The following is a 19,135-nucleotide window of genomic DNA, read 5'->3' as shown; positions in this document are numbered from 1 at the left end:
AAAAAAGACAAAAAAAATTCTATGTACCTAGACTTTTTAGAAGTATTTCTCAAGATTTTGTGTGTGTGTGTGTGCTTCCTGCTTTCTCCTTCCAAGAGGTTCCAGATGAGATAATGGTCCTACAGAACCTCAAGCCAATGTGTACAAGCCCCACTTATGCCTTCAGAAGGGCAAAATCAGCTAATTTTGTTTGTAGATTGGGCACTGCCTCAGTGGACATCCATAGATCTGGTGTCGGTTCTTTAGGCCATCTCCATGAGCTGCCTTCCTGCCAGAAGAAACGAGAAGGCACGTGTCCATTCATCCTGGGAAGCTGACTTGCCTTCACAGAAAAGGAATGGCTTCACCTGAACCCAATCTTGTGGCCTAATTATTTTCAGAATAAGCAATTTTATTAAAAAAAAAAAAAGTCATCAGACCACAAAAATCTTCATCTCTGGAAGATTCTCACCCAAACACAAATGGGAAGGATTAGCCTGTCCAGGAAGCATATTAATGCAGGTGCCAGAGATTACATTTTGTGGTAAACATCTCTGGCAGACCACTTTGTCAGGAGGCGTTACTGCTCAAAATCAGAGGCACCTGTTTATTATTCTGGGCTTTTCTATGGCAGAGCACTAGTCACACCTAATCTTCACGTTCTGCAGGCTAAGAAAAATATTTCCATCCTCTACTGTGAGGATTCACTGGACCCCTCCCCGAGCACTGAGCACCCTTGAAGCTGCTTCTGGAAGAATGTTGGCTTTGCCTGTAGCATCCTCAGGCCACATCCAGCAGAAGAGAGATGGCGGCTGTCCATTTGCACTGTAACTAGCTCAGATCTGTTTCCCGTGAATGGAAAATGCAAATCCTGCTCACCACAGACCTTGATTCCAAGGCCAACATAGAAATTTCTGCCAGCCTGTTGCAATCCCGGGCCTTTACCTGTGACTGCCAGCTGTGTTACTCAGGTTTCCTTGGTCAGCAGTTCAAATGAAAATTGTAAAAGTCAAGGACGACAGCCTCAGGGGTATGCATGTGCTCATCAGGATCTGAAGTCTGATGTCGGGCCATTCTGAAGCACTGGGAGCCAACACACCCTCCTCGGATTAGCCACTTGCCCTTTGTTCTTCTCGCCACAGCATGGGCTGCCCTACAACATTACTGTCTCATTTCATCTATCCCTAGGGGTGGCCCGAACAGAGGACCTCAGCAGTGTCCATGGAACTTAGGTGGAAGAGGAAGATGGTGATAGGAAGTCTTATAGAGTTCGTCCATAAGAGAAAATGCATGCCAACAAGCTTATTCTAGAAGATAAGGGTATTACAATGAAATATGGTAAATACATTGTTCAAGCTCAATAATATGAAAAGTATGATACTCATGATGGAGAAGAGGAAATCTAGAAATAAGCAGATAAAGAAATTATGTCACAGGAGCCTGAGTGGCTCAGTAGGTTAAGTGTCTGCCTTGGGCTCAGGTCATGATCTCAGGGTCCTGGGATTGAGCCCCGAGTCGGGCTCCCTGCTCAGCGGGGCATCGGCCTCTCCCTCTGCCTCTGCCTCTCCCCCAACTTCTGTTCTCTGGCTCTATCTCTCTGTCAAATAAATAAACAAAATCTTATAAGAAGAAATTATGTCAAGCCTCTGAGTACAGGATAGATTTGTTTCAATAGATGATATTGAAACAACTGTTTGGAAACAAAACAGAAAAATACATCCAGGTCTCCCCCATAAATCAAAAGTAAACTGCTCATAGAGCTTTAAATGGATAATTGACAGCCTTAGGCAGGTTACCTGGAAATGTAAGAGAATTGGCTTATTGGGTGAGGAAAATTTTTCCAGAGGTCATTGAAGCCAGAAATTATGAAGAAAAATAAATAGCTACTTTAACTTAAAAAATACCACCAAAAAAAATTTTTAAGGAAAAGCTGTTGGCAAAATACGGCAGATGAAAATTCATATTCCTCACTATACAAACAGTCCATGATATGGGGGGGGGAGATCACACCAATAGATACAAGGCAAACGATACTAATAAATGCACTCAAAAAATAAGAAATATAAATGGCTAAAGAACAGATGCTATTTTGACACCTCGGGAGTGTTAGAGACATGACTGTAGGATCACGTTCACCTGCTGATCTGGTAAGAAAACATCCATAGCTTTGTTTTCTGTGAGTAGGACCTGCAACTGCTAACGCCTTTCTGGAGGGCATTCGGCAGTATTTCCAGGTGGCAAAGGTTCAAACTTGGTAATTTCACTTCTAGGATTTTGTCCAGCAAAGACTTACACCAGTGAACAAATGTTTATATATATATATATATATAAATTGAAGGTTTGGCAATTTATGACAGAGAAAAATTAGAAACTACTTAATGCCCGTTGAGAGAAAATTTAGTAAAGTGCAGTACATGAATATACTAAATACAATACATGCATTGAAAGGACAGTAGAGGTCTCTGTGATCATGGAAAGATGTGCACGCAATTATCGGTAAGTGTAAAAAGCAGATTTTATAGCGGTGTGTATTTAGTTACCCTATTTTAACTTTAAATGGGTGTACACAGAATAAGGTGGGGAGATACAAAACACGTTAATAGTAATTGCGTATTTTTATACTTACGGTGACATATATTTCTTGAAAATTGGAAAATTTGAAAAAGTTACAAGGAGTCTGTATCCCTGAACTATCAGATTTTTTTTTCTTTAATGAATTTAGTACCAAGGAAACACTGGCCCCTCCCGGTGTCTGAGAGTGAGAATCATGCAGCCACCCACCTCCATCTTTTCTAAAATGTAGTGGTTGGTAATATAGATAGGTGTGAAATTACAGAGGTGCCCTAGGTGGAAAATGCTAAAATGGAAAGTGCTCCCATTTCCCATGCCTGCCAAAGACTCAAGGCTGAACTAAACCAGTAGACGAACTTAGAGGCGCTACAAACACAAGTCAGGCTTCCACATTCAAAACCGATACCCTCTGAAGCCTCTTGAGTCATTCTGGTACGCGGTGCCGTCTGAGAACCTCTGGCTCTCTACCTGCTTTTTCCCCTTTCCACATAGATTCAGATTTTTCTGTTTCCACTTTAAGATCCTCATGATAGTAGGAGATGCCTGACTGTTGGGGGACATCGGTAGGTCACCAATCTCATCAGAAGTGTTTTTTTGTTTTTAAAGATTTAATTTATTCATGAGAGACATAGAAAGAGAGACAGAAAGAGAGAGGGACAGAGGGGGAGAGAGAGGGAGAGAGGGAGGGAGAGACACAGGCAGAGGGAGCAGCAGGCTCCATGCGGAGAGCCCGACGCGGGACTTGATCCTGGGACCCCAGGGTCATGCCCTGAGCCAAAGGCAGCCCTAACCACTGGGCCCCCGGGCCTCCCTCATCAGAAGTGTTGAATGTGGTTCCCACAAGCGCTTCCTGCCCCGGTGGGGCGCCGGCGCCAGAGGAAAGCCCAAGGCCGGACAAGGAGTGAAGATGTGGCGAGGCTGCGTGAAGGGTCATCCCCGGCCTGGAGGTGCAGCGGTGGAGGCGCCAATGATGCCGCAGCAGCAGGGATCACCTGACCCCTGGGGACTATGTTCTGATAAGTGAGAATTTTCTAGTTAGATCCACTCCGTCCACAGAGCACGGGGCAGCCTGGAGGGCTCTCACCCCCGGGGATCACGGAGTTCTGCATGACAACGTGTAAACCGCCGAGGAAAGAAGACAAGTGCCAAGTAACTGCAATTAACTAAGGAAAATATGTGAGTTTCAGGATCAATTTTTTCTTTTTTTTAATGCCTACGTGGGACGTGGTGCTTTCTCCGAAGCCGCTCAGGGAATCCGCCGGGAGCCCGGGCCCTTCGGCGGCCGGCAGGTGCCTCAGAGCCGGTCTGAATGGGCCCGCGGGTCGGGCGCCGCTTCCCGGCTCCGAGCCTCAGCTTCTGCAGAAAAACAAGTGACCCGGCCTGACAGAGCCATGGAGGTCGGGCTGTGCTTATAACCATAAGCCCAGGTGCAACGGTGCCCGCTAGCACCTGACGAGCGTGTGCGGGGATGCACCCCGTCCCCGGGCCCAGCGGCGGCGAGCACCCGGCGGGGCAGTGGGCCGCGGGGTCCGAGTCAACAAGGCCGCAGAGTCGCCGCGCCGGGCCCGAGGCTCTCCTAGGCTCACACGGCTTAAACCCTTAGCGTAGGCAACGGACTGATGCTTCTCCAAAACGTGACGCTGCGTTAAAAAAATATGCATTAAAAAATAAAAACATGACTTGCTATGGTGAGAGATGTGTCCTGCGCACACGCACACACAGATACGTTTAAGGGATGATCCAGGGAACTGGTCATATATGGTGACCAGAAAAGACCTTGGTGCGCCCAGCTTATGCCCCTCCTGGAACTGGGAATTATTTAATTACACTGGGGCAGGGGAGTGCAAGTGCTAACCGGTGAGGTGGGCGGGAGGGAGGCACCCAGGAGGTGCACAAGAAATTCTTGACAAACCTGTGTAAAAAGGCAAGTGTTCTGCTCTGGGCCCCACAGCTTCGATACTTTTTTCGGACTCTGTACCCGAGTAGATCCTCGGGCTTTCTGCCGAAATGGAATCCAGATGCTGTACTGTGGTTTTATCGAAGCTCATTATGGTGGGTTCTGAACATCCTCACAGGGACCGTCATCAGAGCACTTCCCACCCCCAACCCTAGTTCCTCACGCGCTGGCGCACACCGACGCTGAGAGGTCGAGCTGCCCGGTTCACCGTACCCACTGTTCATGATGCACAGGAAGAGGGCTCATTTCCTGAGTGCCACCCCCACAAGGCAGTCACCCCGAGTGGGTTTCCAGGGCAAACCCCACTGGTTCTAGCCTGTGAACTGTAAACGAAAACAGCTTTACTTCCTTGCATTTGTACTTTGGCCATAAAGCCGTAGAGAGTCAGTGTAAATACTTTCGCAGCGTTGGCAGACCAGTTCCACGTGACTTTTGTGGGCAAAGCCATGAGATACGACGCAGGGGGCTCGGCAATGTACTGGGCAGGGCGAAGGGGCAGGCACAGGGCGGCCCGGGCCGCGGGGTCCTTGGCAGAGAGCCTGGTCCGGGGGATCTGCACAGAGGGTGGGGATGGTCCAGTTCCGAGTGCAGCCCTTGGTCTTCAGGACGGATGGTGAGCTTCAGGGCAGGTCAAAGCAGGTCAAGGGAAAACCCAGCCAGACAGGCGGGAAAGAGGGAGCCCTGGGACCTTGCGACCTAACCTGTGCAGCTCAGAGCCTCCAAACCCAAACTGGCACGTTGGGTGAATACCCCCAGCACCCCGAGGCTCATGGCCGCTCGTCTGTGCTCAATCACATAAGACGACAGAGGCAACAAGTCTTCCTTGAGAGGACCACTAAGTGACCTTGGCATTTTGAGCCAAGCGTCCTGTGTGCCCTTCCTGAGGTGGCTGTGAGAGCACCCGGGAGCAATTGGAGATGCCGCAAACTGGAACACAAGACCAAGACGGCAAGGTCGTGGCTTCACGTGGACTGGTTTCTAAGGGAACGTTGGCCCTTGTCTCCTCTCTGCTCACCACGACTCTGGGGGTGCGGCCTCTGCTCAGGCCCAGCTCTCGGGGCTTCTATCCGCCTTACGCTGAGCTCTGCACGCAACATGGACCCGGTGGGAGAAAACTGGGAGCCGCCAGGGAGGAGGTTCATGGCTCAAAGGAAATCCAGGTCCTGAGCGCAGGTTTGGGCCTACCGGGCACTGAGCGCCACGACCAACACCGATGCAAATGGGAGGGCGTTCGGCCTCCTGGCTGGTGACGTGCTCAGAGCTGGCCTGCCCAGCGTTCTCACAGGCGGCCTTCTGCTCTCGCCTATATTGTCATCCAGATATAGACTAAACGTGCGATCCTTTAAAAACTCAAGTGAGTATCTTACTACCTAAGATATAATATGGATCTTAAAGGTATACAAAGTGCTACAGCATATCACAAGATGAATCTGAACCCATGTCTGAAAATATTGGAATCGATCTCTCCATCTGTCACCTGTTCGTCTCTTTGTCTGTCTATCTATCCATCGACCACCTACCTATGCATCCATTCGTGTATCTATAATCATCCTACTTGAACTTTACAAGTCCTCTTGACTTTTTCTTTCCTTTAGGAAAAAGGCTTATCTCTCCTAATTTGTTCATCAAACCAGGGTCAGTAATATGTATTTTAAGTCATTGATTTTCTTGGTTTTGTTACTTAAAAGGATATATCTCAACTGCCATCTAGTAAAGGTCACAGAAATATTAATATACTTCTTAAACAAGAGGACCAAAAGGCTCAGCTTTCAGCACAAGTTAAAGTGTGGTGTAGCAAATTGCAGAAAATCAGTGGCCTGTATCTCTCCAAGAATTATTTCATAATGAATTTACCAGTTGAGAAATAAAAAGGACCTCTCTGGAGCCAGCCTCATACACAAAGCGGTGAACTACACGCTGGGACTATGGACTTTCAAGGAGGCTTTCTGAGAACAAGGGGACAGGTGAGTGATGTCCACACACCCTGGGGGGTGGGGAAGGGGTAGCCCCCAACGATCTGGATGCAAGTCACGGTTCAGGGGAACAGAGCAAACTCGTTTCTTGAAGGAGTGTGTGAGGAGGACGAGCCGTCAGGGTGCGTGGTGGGATCGCAGGTGTGGGCTGTGCCCTGCTCCCTATGTTCCCAAGGGCCAGTCTGGTGGAAGCATCCCCCAGATGTGACCAGATGTGACTCCATTCAGCAGACACAGATAGGGCTCCACATCACCCAAGGAAGTCTGGCCGCTGCCTGTTTGGGGGGCTCCAATCTTTTGAGCACTGACGTCAGCTCTTGGCTCCACAGAGCAGTGGAGGACACCCCAGCCCTCCAGTTGGCACCTGGCATTGGTAAGGGCCGGTGCAGGAGGCTGTGCCATGCCCAAGAGTGGTGGCTGGACAACCATACCCTGTGTGGGGTTCCAGGCTGACCCTGGAGAAGGCTCCAAGAGCTCAGACCTGGAGATCATCATACCAGGGAGGTGAGAGTTCCTGGTATTTCTCCAAAGTACGTGGACCTTTGAAAAACCCTCACCCTCTTCTGCTTAAAAGGTGAGGTTAGCTAATGTGGGGAGTGCTGTTGTTCATGTTGACTGTGGTTTGACCCTAGTTCCTTTGAATTTTTTTATGGTTTGTCCTCGAGGGTGCATGGAGTCTTAGGCTCCTGAAGGAAGGTTCTGTTCTTCAGAAAAAGCTTTAGCCACCTTCCTTTCTCACAGGCCCCACGGAGAGGTGCCCTTTCCATCAGAAGCACCGCATGTGAGAGAGTTGCTCACTTTCACTTCCTGCCTAAGAAGAAAGCAGTGGGTGATGGGGAGAAGCAGGGCAGGGGCTTCACAGGGGCCAAGCGGGGAGAAACTGTCCTGTGTAGGGGGGGGACACCAAATTCCCACTGCTGCCCTTCCTGGGCTCTGGCCACTGAATGTGGGACCAGGGTATCTTATTACTCTTGGTTGGAGCTTTCTCCTGATTCAGAACTTTTTATCTTCCTAATTCTCTGATTTTCTAGTAAATGCATCCTCAGTACAGGCTGGGAAGATGCACAGGTTCTGGTATTTTCCTTGATTCATGGCAAGAACTTTTTGTCCTTGATGCTCACATTTCATATTAGAAAATTTCTGGGTTGTTGAGGACATTCAAAGAGAGAACATACAGAAATACCAGGAACTTTAGAAGCATTCGACACACAATAACGTTCTTTTTATTAAAAATAAGTCTCTTCTGGGGATCCCTGGGTTGCCCAGCAGTTTAGCGCCTGCCTTCAGCCCAGGGCATGATCCTGGAGTCCCAGGATCGAGTCCCACATCGGGCTCCCTGCATGGAGCCTGCTTCTCCCTCTGCCTGTGTCTCTGCCTGTCTTTCTCTCTGTGTCTCTCATGGATAAAAAAAATCTTAAAAAAATAAGTCTCCTCTGAAACAGTTCATAGCTCCCCTCTTGAGCTGTACTGCTGCCCGTGTGACAAGCTGCTCTTCTCCCACCCTGAACAGCACCTGCGGGCCACTGGCCTCTGACCCTGCTCAACCTCCAGCCATCCTGATGAGCTGGTGACACCATGACTCACCCATGTGCCAAACCCAGATGCTGAGAGCCATCCTACCTCCAATGTGGATTCTACTTTGTCTCCCTTTGATATAGCTGTCAAATAAGTCCCCTTATTTCTGTGACTCATAATATTGCCTTACTTTGGTTATGTATATAAAATATAGCAGTTATCTCCTTGTAGTGAAAAGATCCATTTATGTATTTTTCTTTCCTATTCCCTGAAGTCTGGGACCATGTTTTATTTATCTTGGTATCAACCAGGGCCCTGTAACTAGCCAGCCATGTATTAGGTACTACTTGAAAATATCTGTGTAATAAATAAATGGAAGAATGGATGATGGGTGGATGAGTAGATGGATGGATGATGGATGGATGGACACACGGATGGATGGATGGACGGATGGATGGATGGATGAATGCATAAACATATAGATGGATGGATGCATGAACATATGGATGGACAGACACACAGATGGGTGGATAGATGATGGTTCACCAGGACTATGAGCAGTCTCCATGTGCACATGCATTTTACTGGGACACAGAACACGCCAAATTCTTCTACTAAGGGCTAATTTGTATAGTGTAGATTGTACACATTTTATAGCCTCATAGGAAAGAAAGACACTTGTAGGTCAGGGCAGCTGGGAAAGACGGTACAAGATGAAACCATGGAGTTAAAACTGGAATGAAAATAGAAAAGGATCTAAAATTAATTTTTTGAAGATTTTCTTTTTGTATCCAGTACGATCTCACTGATTTGGACCCGATTCTCAGGGTTCTCGAATACTTTTAGTAGACTTCCTCTGAATTTGCCAAGTAAAGATGCAAACAACATCACAAGCAGATGACGAACCCACTAATTAAGAGTTTGCAATTTCACTGAGGGCTGGACAACAGAAGGGAAGGGAAGTGAGAAAGCCAAAACCTTTTTAATGCGCCGTGTGCCAGGTCAAAGTAATATTTCATTTTACTACCCTACACGGGATATATTCTTTTGTACAGTTCACAGATGAAGAACTGGGATTCAGACGGGTGCTCAGGGTAGCACACTAACTCAAGTGGAATGAGGACTCTAGTCAAGGCAGGGCTTCCTCAGAATCCTTGGCCTCTGGCTGCCTCCAGCCAGGCTCAGACAATAGATAACTCTGATTGCAAATTATTGTGACTCTATTTAATCAAGCACCAATCATTTTAAATATGACTGAGAGAGAAGAAACCACTTCTTTGAAAACACCCAACAATTCAAATTTCACAGTAAGTCGAGGTGGAACTGCCAGATTCCTTCCAAACAGAGACCTCTGACTCTGCTCCACTTCAGGGAAAATGACTGTCCTCCACCCGCTTCTCTGGAAGTAAGCTCCGCCAGTCTGGATTACGAACATCCACCATCTCTGTCCCTAATCGCACTCCCGTGTACGTCTCAGGCTTTAGCAGAGACCCGAGGGCACAGCTGGTTACTCAGTTAACGCGCCTGCTGGGGGCCCACTCCACGCAGCTAGGTTCCCGGGGCGTGTGATGTGTTCCAGCTGCAGAGAGAAACAGCATAAGGTGAGACGGGCTTCTGGGCAGCAGGTCTAACCAAGGACCCCTAACAGAGAACAGAATAGAAGGTGCTTCCTGGGGCTCATGACCTGAGCTGAGCCCTGAATAATGCCACGAAATCCACTAAGGGGGGGGGGGATGGGGAATGGAGAACCTTCCAGACAACATGGGAGCCGGAGCAAAGGAGGAACATACGTGGTTGGACTGGAGATGGGAACTGATGACTTCCTCCATCATGTGGGGTGGCGATTCTCCAGAACGGTGGTCTCAGGACTCCGCGACACTCTCAAAAATGATTAAGGTTCTGGATGTGTTCGTGTGACTTCCACCACTGATATTCATTTACTATATTAGGAGTTAGAGCTGACAAATTTAAAAAATCTTATTAAGTCATTTTAAAACTATAGAAAGAAAGTCCTCCCATGTTAACAAAACCCACTCTTTATGAAAAATAACTACATTTTGCAAACCCCCCAAAAATCTAGTAGAGTTTTGTTGTTTTAAGCTTTGCAGATCTTGTTAGTGTCTGGCTTACTACAAGGCAGCCGTATTCTTGTACCTGCCTCTGCATTGCAAATCTGCAGCAATAGGTGTTTTTGGTCGAAGTACAGAAAAAATGTAAAGATTGGTAACTGGTAAGGAGAAGCAAGTTTTAACAGTCTTTTTAAGTAATCGTGATATTTTTCTTTGATCATTCTTATTTTTTTTAATTTTTTAATTTAATTTTAATTTAAATTCAATTTGCCAACACATAACACCCAGGGCTCGTCTCATCACGTGCCCCCCTTAAGGCCCATCACTCGGTGACCCCACTTACCCATCCAACAGCCTTTCTGCAACCTTTTGTTTGTTTCCCAGAGTCAGGACTCTCTCATGGTTTGTCTCCCTCTCTGGTTTTTCCCCACTCAGTTTCCCCTCCTTCACTTATGGTCCCTTTCACTATTTCTTATATTCAACATACGACTGAAACCATTTAATTGTCTTTCTCCAATTGATGTGTTTCACTCAGCATAATACCCTCCAGTTCATTCCACATCCATGTAAATGGTAGATGTTCACCCTTCCTTTCTGATAGCTGAGGAATATTCCACTGTATATAGACCACGTCTTCTTTATCCACTCATCTGTCGAAGGACATCGCAGCTCCTCTTATTGTGGACATTGCCGCTGTGAACACTGGGGCACAGGTGTCCCGTCATTTCACTACATCTGTACCTTTGGGTTCGATATTGACAATAAGTGGCAGTTTCTTCAGGATGAGTTGCACTGTAGGAGTAGAACCACATTCCACAAAAATCAACTGGTCCATCTCCCACTTTGTGAGCTCCACTCTCAGGATCCCCCTTCTAGTGCGTGTCCCCTCGGGAGGAGCTCTAAAGGAAATTTTCTCCCCAGAGTTAGAGGTGGAAGGGAGGCAACGACCACTGTGCTGTCATCTGTAGCACTGTCTTCCAGTTTTTCAAGTACCAGTCAGTCCAATACTACCCATGGAGGCCCTCCCACGCGGTTCTTCCTCTGTCTCTGATCCCTGGGCTACGTGTGTGTAGTTACCTGAGGAAGGGGCTCTGGCTCCCCCAGGACACCCACCGCACCAAGATCAGAGACAGCAAGAACAGACACACAGGCAAGGGTTTCAGTGAGTCCTTGTAAGGTTCCAGCTCCAGCCTGTGGGTGCCGCCTCCTCCTCCTCTTCCTTCCCAGTGGCCTGCTGGCGGGTTGGGGGCAACAGCAGCATCAGTTGGGACGGCCTGGTGCAGGCTGCATGGCCAGCCCTCTTCTGTAGTAGGTTTACTAAAAAATGATGTGTGTGCATGGAGCACCCGGGTGGCTCGGTTGGTTAAGTGTCCGACTCTTGATTTCCACTCAGGTCCTGATGTCATGGGTCTTGAGATCAAGAGGAAGTCAACTAAAGTTCATATATAGGAAAGATGGAAGGTGGTATCCATTTACACCTCCACCATGTTATCTCACATGATTGCTAGGGCATCAAAGATGAGTGGGAAACATTGCAAATTCATTCACCTCAATCTGTTACTACCGTAGGCAACACTTATTAAAAACCCACCATGCCCCAGGAAAAAAATCCCCTTTATGCTGCATCCAGATAGAAATGAGCCTGGGACATACCTGGCTAAAAAGAACACCGATCAAGGGCCATATATGCAGACATTTGGAGATTTTCTGTGGATTGACCAACAGTTGCATACTGACCTGTTCAAAGTTTGCACATTGAAGGTGCTCAGAAAAGTGTAAACACGTAAAGGATGGGCTGTCTGCAGGTGGAGAGTCACAGGGCAGGGTGGGTGGGAAATCTGCCCAGCGGTGGGCTGCTGCTTTAGCTTATTTTAGACTAAAATAGAAGTGTTTTCCCTCTGAGCCTGGCAGAGAGAGCTGGTCTGGAGAGGAAGTCGACCAAAATATAATGCATTTGATTTTGGACACTGCATGCTAATGGGAAAATTGGATTTGATGACCTGGTGCCAGCTGTGTCCTGCAAGCATGCCTACTGCCACTGAGGGTCACGTTCTTACATCCAGATCCTGGGTGGCTCAGGTAGGATAATTTGTCATATCCTTCCACATGAAGTTGGTTTCTGCTATTTTAACTCAAAAGAAGAGTCCCTGTCTGGTCATCAGCTGGAAGCCCGTTCCCTTGATTCCCCATCACGGGCAAAATCTCTTCTGAAGATCCCGAATCAACCCAGAGTTCCCTTGGAAGCATGTTTTGTGCTTCTCTGTTAGGAGCTTTACTACAGGACAGCTGAGGGCTGTGTATGCGCCGCCAGCCTGTTAAAGGGTTTTGTTTCCAGATGTCCGTTAGGATGACTACTATCAAAAAACCCAAAAGACATTTAAAAAAAAAAAACAGATAAAAAAACAAGTGTTGGTGAGGATGTGGAGAAATCAGAACTCTTGCACCTTACGGTAGGAATCTAAGATGGGACGGCCGCTATGGGAAACCGTATAGCAGCTCCTCAAAATATTAAATACTTGATCCAACAATTCCAGTTCCAGATCCAGATCCAGAAGAATTGGAAGCAGCCCTGGAAGAGGTATCGGTCCGGCCACGTTTGTGCTGGCCGTATTCATAAGAACCTAAAAGGCGAAGCAGCCCGTGTGTCTCCCCAAGGATGAATGGGTAACAAGATGTGGTGTGTACCTGGATCGGAATATTGTTCAACCCTAACAAGCCATCACGTTCTGACACCTGCAACGACATGGAGGGACCTTGTGGACCATACGCCAAGCGAAAGGAGTTCGTCTGGGCAGCCCGGGTGGCCCAGCGGTTCAGCGCCATCTTCAGCCCAGGGCGTGACCCCAGGGTCCTGGAATCGAGTCCTGCATCGAGCTCCCTGCATGGAGCCTGCGTCTCCCTCTGCCTGGGTCTCTGCCTCTCTTGCTCTCTCTGTATTCTCATGAGTAAATAAATAAAATCTTAAAAAAAAAAAAAGGAGTCCGTCACTAAGGGACAAATACTGCGTGACTCCATCATACGAGGTCCGTGGGGAAGTCAGAGTCCTAGAGACAGAAGTAAAGGGTGGCCGCCCGGAGCTGGGGGGCCCGGGGCAGCGGAGCTGGTGCTTAGTAGGGACAGAGCTTCTGTGACTCAGGATGGGAAAGTTCTGGAAGTCGCACGACTTTGTGAATATACTTAACATCACCGAACCGTACCCCACAATGGTGAGTTTTGCGTTGTGGATATTTTACCACAACTAAAAAAAAAGCTTATGCGATGAGGAGTGATCCATGTTGGCATCAGGAAGACAGGAGGGAGAAGGCCAGCGAGGAATGAGCAGATGCCTTGGGGTCAGGGTTCGGTGGGAGGAGCCGCGCTCAGTCGCTCAGTACACACCTGGCGGACAGGTGCACCGGGTCCTGGCTGCCGACTGCACCTGGGCTCGTCTGAGCATGTGCCCGTCTCTGGGGGGCTGCGTATGGGCATGAATGGAGAGAGGAAAACATACCCTGTGCATCCCCCTGGCTGGCTACCCGGGGGGGCCCCCGCCGTCCGCGCTCTCACGGGATATCACCAGAGCTCAGCCCGTGTTCCCCGGGCGCGCCAGGCCCGCCAGCTCGAAGGGAGGCAGCTTCAGAGTGAGGGGGCACCGGTCGGGGGCAGCGAGGCCCGGACGGACGGCAAGCAGGACGCTGTCCTTAGAGGCAGCCACGGGGCCCTGGAGGGGCGCCGGGGCTCCCGCGTGTCCCTCGGTAACGGCCGCGGGCGTTCCTGACCAAGAAAGTGAGCCGGGTCCCAGCCTGGCCGAGGAGCCACCGACATGACGCTGCCCCTCCTCGGCCCCTTGGAGCGCCCGTTGCCCTCTAGAGGCCAGGCCAGACCGTCGGGGGCGTGCAGGGCGCAGATGGCCTGAGGCTGATGGCAAGGCCCGCGGCCCGGCTTCCCCTCGTCCGGGGAGAAGGGGGTGGCAGCCTTCTCGCTGTCCTCGGACAGCCACCCGACGCACTTAGGGTGGGAACACAGTGACAGGCAACCCGCCGTCCCCTCCGAGCCCGCAGGAGGGGCCCTGTGCCCTGCGCCGCCCTCAGAGGTCACTGTCACGACGGGGTCATCGGACAGACCAGAGAGCTGAGGCCCCGTTAGGTGACCTGGGACAGTGGTGCAGCAGGCGGCAGGCGAGCGGAGCCAGCCGCGGGCCGGGTCTCGGAGGAGGGGGGCCTCGTGGGGCGCGGCCAGGCGGGGGCACCCCCGACAGCATGGAGCAGTCTGCGGGCCGGGACAGCCGGAGGCGCCGGGGTGGCCGCCTCAGGGCCTTGCCTGCCACGTTGTGCACCGTGCGTTAGTCCGGCGGCTCCCGTCGGGTTCCTGGGGGACGTCGCCTCTCCCAAGCCTCGCAGTTGGACGACCGTGTGGCCCTGACGACGGGCAGCTGCACCCGGCGCTCTCACACGCCCCGCTGCCCCTCGGTGGACTCGCAACGCGGCCGGGCCAGCGGGCCCAGGATGGAGGCTCTGGGCGGCCGACCCGCAGCCCCCGATGCCCGAGGGCCCGGCAGGGGGGGACCGGACCCCGGGGGCCCCGGGAGGCCAGCACGCTCTGCAGCACCCGGTGAGTGCCAGCCTCCGCACCCGCAGAGCCCCCGGGGGCCCACGCGGAGCCCGCCGGACCCCAGGAGAGGCCGCCTGTGTCCCACCTTCCAGGACGGGAATCCTGCCAACCGCGGCAGGGGCCTCCTCTATCCAGACACTTCCGTTAGAAACGCGTCTTGCTGTATAATAAATTGCTTCTCCTTGGCGGAAAATCATTTCTGGTTGTTATCTTTGTGATCGGTTATCTCTCCTGTCCTTTAATGGACTCCCTGATTATACGGCAAGTCATTAAAAGCTTAGTCCCCAGCACAATGGTATCTTATGTAGAGTGATCCATGAGAGCTTTATAGAGGCTTACCAGCCGCGGCCTTAATTTTACTCATTCGTCTTAATTTTTTGTAATCATTTTTTGTAAAGAGGGTATAATGTCAGGCTTGCTTCCCTGCCTCTGACAGATCCAATCTAGCAGATAATTACCATAAGGAAATTGATGCTTTAGTGTGCGGGAGAGAATTTAATTTACTCAGACATCCTACAGTACAATGCATTCCAGAAGATATGAGGATTTAAGTTTTTAAGAAATTAAATTTTACTATTTAACATGATTACTTATGTTGAACATCATTAACTAGCTTTTTTAACTGTTTGAAATAATTACAAGCACACTTGCTGTGTCTAAAATCCAGAGTCTGCATTAAATATGGGTTAAGGACCCATGAAATGAAAAGAAAATCCCGTGCTCTTTTCTCTCTCTCTCTCTCTCTCTCTCTCTGTCCAGTCTTCCAAAATCTGCTCTTTAAAGCCAGTGGACAAGGGCCCAGGAGGTGCCTGCTTTGAAAGCTGGGTGCTTTCCTCTGCGTGCGGTGGTAACGCATACTTTTAACAGCAGTGTTTTCTTCACCGGCTGGGCCTGGTGTTTTATTTCCACCAGCCCGGCTGCCGGAGGGAAGGTTTTGGGCAGAAAGTGCTGGGAGGAGCGAGCTACCTTTCGGGATGGGCTGCGGGGGGCGGGCTGCAGGGCTGAGGCTGTGGGGCTGAGGCTGTGAGGCTGCAAGGTTGAGGCTGCGGGGCTGAGGCTGTGCTGGCTACAGGACTGCAGGGGGCAGGCTGCAGGGCTGAGGCTGTGAGGCCACGGGACTGAGGCTGTGCGGGCTGCAGGGCTGCCGGGGGGTAGGCTGCAGGGCTGAGGCTGTGGGGCTGCGGGGCTGAGGCCGCGGGGCTGTGGGGCCACTTCCCGTGCTCCCTGCCTTCTTCTGGGCAGGCTCGGTGTGGAGGGGGCGGTGCGGGGCGACAGGCAGGGGAGGCATCGCCGCAGACGTGACCAAGTGGCCCTCCCGGTGGGGGCGTGGGGGTGGCGGCCCGGCTGGCGGGCGCGCGGCCCTCAGGCCCGGGGAGCCATGGGGGTAGAAGTTCTTCTCTGCGAGTGTCGCCCTCGCTAACTGGATTCCCAGGAGTTCCTCAATCCTTTCCTAAACGTGAAGTGAAACACCCGACAGGAAATTTCTGGACAAGGCCAGCCCAGCAGTTCCCTTTATCCAGTAGCTCCGGCTGTCACATTTCCTCCGGGGACGCGCTCCGGGCAGGCCCGGCGTCCTGTGTCCGCGGCGGCCCTGTGACCGTTTGGGGAAGAGCCGGGGGATTGCCCAAGGGTCCCGCCGGAAACCCCCTGCCCCGGGCGGGGAGGCCGGGCCCCCGGGGCTCCGAGGTGGTCGCACCAGTCCCCTCCTTCGGCGTCCCCAGCGGCGCGGGCCCAGACCGCGGGGGCCCCGGGGGCCCCAGGGGCGCGACCTCTCGGGACCGGCGTGCCCAGTGTGGCCGAATTACAGTCGTCCCTTGGGCGATGGCGCCTTCGGCCGAGTGGCCACCTCCCCTGCGAGTCACTCCGTCACTTGAAACCTCAGGTGTGATCTTATTTGCGGATGTGCCTGTGCTCGTGCAGATGGGTCCTCAGCTGGAGGGTGGGAGGGGAGCAGAGAGGCAGGAGCCCTGAAACCCTAGACGGCGGTCTCTGTCCCAGCGGCCCGGCCACGAGCCCGAAGGGACAGCTCGGCCGCATCCTGGCAGCTGCAATGGGCGTTCGCGGGGTGGAAATGCCCCGACGTCCCCTGTGGATGAGGAATTTGGGCTCAGGTCATGCATGCGTCCAAGTGCAGCTGCCGTCACAGTAACGGCTAATGACGTCGGAGCCCCTGGCTCTGTGCCCCCCTGGTTGCAGGTGCCCCACGTGAAATGACTCACGCATGTGCTCACACGCGCGTGCACTGGCACACACATGGAGCTGTCAGCACCCGGTTTCACAGCTGCGGAGACCCTAGTGTAGGGAACGAGGGGCCACACTCGGAGGGCTCACGGCAAAGCCGTGGCTGGGCCGGGACTTGAACCCAGGGCGGCCGGAGCCGGGCTCCGGGGTCTTGGCTCCCAAAGCCTCGGCTTCCCGGACTCGCCCTTCAAGTCTGGCTTCCAGGCTTTGCCAGATTGTTCCATCAGCCGTCAGACAGCGACCCGCGTGGGTCACGGGCATTTGCCGTGGGCGGACGCCGCCGGCAGCAGGGCCGCGAGCGCCCTTAGAGGGCAGGCCACGGTCGCCCGTGCACCCCGCTTGTGCATCGCCTGCGGGAGACACATGCTCCACGTGCACCCACGTGCAAATGCCCACCTCTCAAATCGCTGCATCGTTCATCGGGGACATTGCCGCCCGCCCCAGGTCCCGGCCCGACCTGTCCCCCGCCCGCCCGAGCCCTGGCGTCCTCCTCCCAGGTCCTGGCTGCTGACTTGTTCCCCCGCGGAAAGGCTGCCGGGGGGCCCAGCCCGCCCTCGGGTTTCCGACTATAGCAGGCCCCGGCCCCTCCCCCTCCCTCCCCCTCCCTCCCTCCCTCCCTTCACTGAAGACCCTATCCATTCATTTGAGAGAAGTGCGAGTGGTGGGAGGGGCAGAGGGGGCCTGGCGGGAGCCCCGCGCGGCCTTGACCCCCATCCGCGGAGTCCTCGGCAGCCGCTCAGCCGCCGGCACCCAGGGGCACGGCCCGGGCTCGGCGGCGGCTCGGAGGCCCGTTCCTCGGGTGCTGTTGCCGCTGCTGCGGAGCCACGGAGGCCGGGGGGCTCCCAGGTTCCTGCCCTCCCCGAGCCCCCCCCCCCCCGCAAAGCCCAATAATGCCCTGTGAGAGCGGGGGTCACTGAAGGGCCCTGGGGTGCAGCACCGTGCAAGCACCCCGAGGTCCGGAAAAATGTCCAGGACTCGGGGGTCTCAGGGCTTCCCGAAGCCTGGCACCCAGGCACACCGGTGCCCCAACACCTCCTCTGGCTGGGAGGGCTCTGGCCCAGTTCCTCGGAGGCATCAGGCCCCAGGGCCAGGTCCTAGCTCACTTGCCGTCGGGGGTCGGCGCAAGAGCAGCCTGGGCCGGTGGGTGCCGGACCCGGAGCTGCAGGGAAGGAGCTCGTGTTGACACGTGATTGCCTTTCGGGTTTCCTGCCAGTTAGTTCTCGACTCCTGTTGCTCAGCCTACAGCCTGTGGAACTTTCCAGAACCCGACTGACCGACTCCGAGGCTAGGGGGGCAGGACCTGCCGCAGAAGTATTTGCTGACATTTCTGAGGACGTGGGTGCTTGGACTTGAGAAGCTGGGCCCCAAGGTCACAGCGAGGACCTGCCAGGGCGGCTCCACGACCCCAGATCCCTGCCTGCGGGTTCCTAGTGTGCACATGGCCTTGAGTCTATGCCCCACGTGAGCGCTCGGACCCCGTGACTCCCCCAGGCCCCCGACTCTGGAGCTTGCGGGGCCTGCAGGGTGCTCCACATCGCGGCCGGTAGCCAGGCCCCCCATCCCGGGAGCGCCCTGTGTACGCTGTTCCGAGCAGATGATCTCTCCCAAAGATGTGCTTTCTTCTAGATGGGGGGGGGGGGGTCGGAGCGTAGGAGTTCAGGACGGGGTGGTCCTGCAGGTGGGGGCAGGTGTGCAGGTGGGGGAGGCCTGCAGTGGGGATGGGCCTGCAGGTGGGGGGCCTGCACGTGGGGAGGCATACAGGTGGGGGGCCTGCAGGTGAGGGCAGTCCTGCAGGTGGGGGGGCCTGCAGGTGGCTGCTGTGTCGCCGACGGATCATACTCCTGCTCCACACCCTTGGTCCCTCCCACCCGTCCCCGGTCTGAGAGCCTGCTGTGCACCCTGCAGGAGGGGCCCCTGCTGGGTCTGGGGGAGGTCGGGGCTTCGACCTGAGGGCTCAAGCCCCCACCTCTGACCCCTGCTGGCACCTCCCACCCCGGCAGCCCTGCATCTGTTGTCCTCACAGCCCGCAGCCCTCCCCAAGGGAGTCGGGGTGACAGGGTCTCGGGTGCCCGCCTCCTCCCTCAGCCGCCGGATCCCAGGGCCCTGCTCCGGCCTGTGACCTCTGACTTTGGAGCTGGGCTAACTGGCAGCCTCTGGGTGGGACTTAGTCGGGTTCTGCTGTGTACCGTGTAGACCCGGGCACCCCAGTGTGACCCCATCATGCACACCCAGGCTCTGTA

At 53.2% G+C, this 19,135-nt stretch overlaps 1 protein-coding gene across 2 annotated transcripts in view; it reads left to right on the top strand.

Moving 5' to 3' along the window:
• Window positions 1-1,608, top strand: part of SPMIP7 (sperm microtubule inner protein 7) — a 63,283-nt gene extending 61,675 nt beyond the window's left edge. Inside the window, exon 12 of one of the 2 annotated variants that reach the window (XR_012014374.1) lies at window positions 197-1,608. The gene's annotated coding sequence lies outside the window, so the exon portion shown is untranslated. The remainder of the gene's footprint in view (window positions 1-196) is intronic. The other variant, XR_012014375.1, reaches the window with a different exon arrangement.
• The last annotated feature ends 17,527 nt before the right edge of the window (window positions 1,609-19,135 follow it).

This window comes from Canis lupus, chromosome 21 (genome assembly GCF_048164855.1).
Source record: "Canis lupus baileyi chromosome 21, mCanLup2.hap1, whole genome shotgun sequence".
Lineage (NCBI taxonomy): Eukaryota > Metazoa > Chordata > Mammalia > Carnivora > Canidae > Canis > Canis lupus.
The sequence above is the reverse complement of the archived record's forward strand: the minus strand, read 5'-3'. Positions and strand labels throughout refer to the sequence as shown.